This window comes from Otolemur garnettii, unplaced genomic scaffold (assembly GCF_000181295.1).
Source record: "Otolemur garnettii isolate 467f Iridium unplaced genomic scaffold, OtoGar3 scaffold00103, whole genome shotgun sequence".
In the NCBI taxonomy this organism is placed as follows: domain Eukaryota; kingdom Metazoa; phylum Chordata; class Mammalia; order Primates; family Galagidae; genus Otolemur; species Otolemur garnettii.
Window position 1 is genome coordinate 6,113,830 of NW_003852498.1, and position 2,183 is coordinate 6,116,012.

Sequence of the window (2,183 nt, forward strand, 5' to 3'; positions counted from 1 at the left end):
CTTAGGCGATTCTCTTGCCTCAGCCTCCCAGGTAACTGGGACCACAGGTACCTGCCACAGTGCACAGCTATTTTTTGTTGCAGTTTGACCAGGGCCAGGTTCAAACCCACCACCCTCAGTATATGGGGCCAGCACCCTATTCACTAAACCACAGACACAGCCCTCAATTTGGATTTTCATTATATTTGTAATTTAGTCACCCTTTCACTATCTTTTATTATTTTCTTAGTTGTTTTCCTATATTTTTAAAATGCCTCTTATTAAATTGCCATTTGAGTCTATTCTCCATTCAGCACTTTGTTATTTAATCTTCATTTCTGAAATTGATTTTCCCACTTCAGTTTCTTTCTCAATTTCAATCAATCCTCATTACATTTCTTATACTTTTCACCATTTCTGTACTTATTGTTTGAATTTTTATTCTAAGTTGGTTTTTCTTGTCTGTTTGTTTTTGTCTCACTCTGTCACCCTGGATAGAGTGCTATGGCATCATAGCTCACAGAAACCTCAAATTCTTGGGCTCAAGAGGTCCTCTTGCCTCAACCTCCCAAGTAGCTGGAACTGTAGGTGCTTGTCACAATGCCTGTATTTTTTTAGACACAGGAGTCTCACACTTGTTCAGGCTCGACTCAAACTCTTGAACTCAAATAATCCTCTGGCCATGACTCCCAGATTACAGGTGGGAGTCAAGATGCTCAGCCTCTAAATTGGTTTTTAATAGCTCTAAATGCTTGCTTGATAATATTCAAATCAATGTGGAACATCATTCTACTTACTGATTAATTCTTTGATGAAAATTTTGATCACTGGAAATATTTCGTTTTCATATTCTATTTTCTTCTCACAGTACCTTCTGATGGAGTTGGTCTAATTTTCCTGTTAAACATTATGGTTTGTAGTTCAAGATCACCCTCTTCTGTCAGTATCATGAAGTGCAGTTTCTTTAATGCACAATATTATCAGTTGTTGGAAGGGAAGATTTGGTGTCTTCTTTTTCTTTTTACTGCTATATGATTCTTAATTCCCTCTTCTACTGCCTTCTTTTCCTTTCCTGTTACTTTTTCAGAGGAAAATTGTTTTTTCTATTCCTCTATGCTTTTTCTATTCTATGCTTCTCCTTCTTCAGAGGAAGGGTGTCTCTCTGATTCCCGTTCCACCCACATTCAAATCCCAACTTTGGTGTTGGTGTTGATGCCAGGAACTAAGTCCCAAACCTCTATTTAATAACTTAGCCCTGAGTGTTGGACTGTGGTAAGTTTTATCTATGCTACATCTACAGCCTCCATGCTCCGTTCTCCCACCTTGGCCACACACAGACTAGCAGTAGGAGTGAGAACTGCAAATGGTAACTCCGTTTGAATGGGTATTAGTTTCTCCACTTAGAGATAATTTGGAGTTTGTAATATTCTCTGTTTCCTAGCAATGCTGTAGGCATGGGTCATCCGTGGTTTGGGGAGATCTAGATTTGGGTGATAATCATTATCCTAGAGTCAACCAAATCTCCCCATTGTCTCTTTACATATTTCCCTTTATATCCCTCTTCTCTCTTTTTGGAATCCATATTATATATATTAAACTCTTTTGTGTCTTTTCCATGTCTCTTAATTTGTTTTGTTGTGTTAGTATAATTTTTATTTTAAACTTTTTTCTTTTTATTTTCTTTCTCTTCATTACTATTGTGCAATATTCTCAGGAAAATCTTATAATTTATTTCTTCAACTGTGGATAGTTTAATATTTAACTCTCCTAAGGAGAATTTTTCTTCCCAAGTATTTTTTCATGACTTTTAGCTTTATAAGACATAATTATATGTGCTTTATAAAATTTTTGGCAGTATTAAGAGTTTTAAAAGGTAACATGCTTCAAAAGGTAACATACATAACTTGTCTTTGTTATTTGGGCTAAAAAATTTTTTAGAACCATAGATAGTGTATCTTATAAACAATAGAAATTTATTTGCCATATGTCTACAGTCTTACAGATAGAGAAGTCCAAGATTCAGGCACTAGTAGGTTTAACACCTGGTGAAGGCCTGTTTCCTGGTTCATACATGATGCCTTTCCCAGTGTCCTCACACAGTGGAAGAGGCAAGGAAGCTCTCTAGTACCTCTTTCATAAGGGCACTAATGCTATTCATGAGGACTTCACTCCCATGACCTAATCACCTCCCAGAGGCCTGCCTC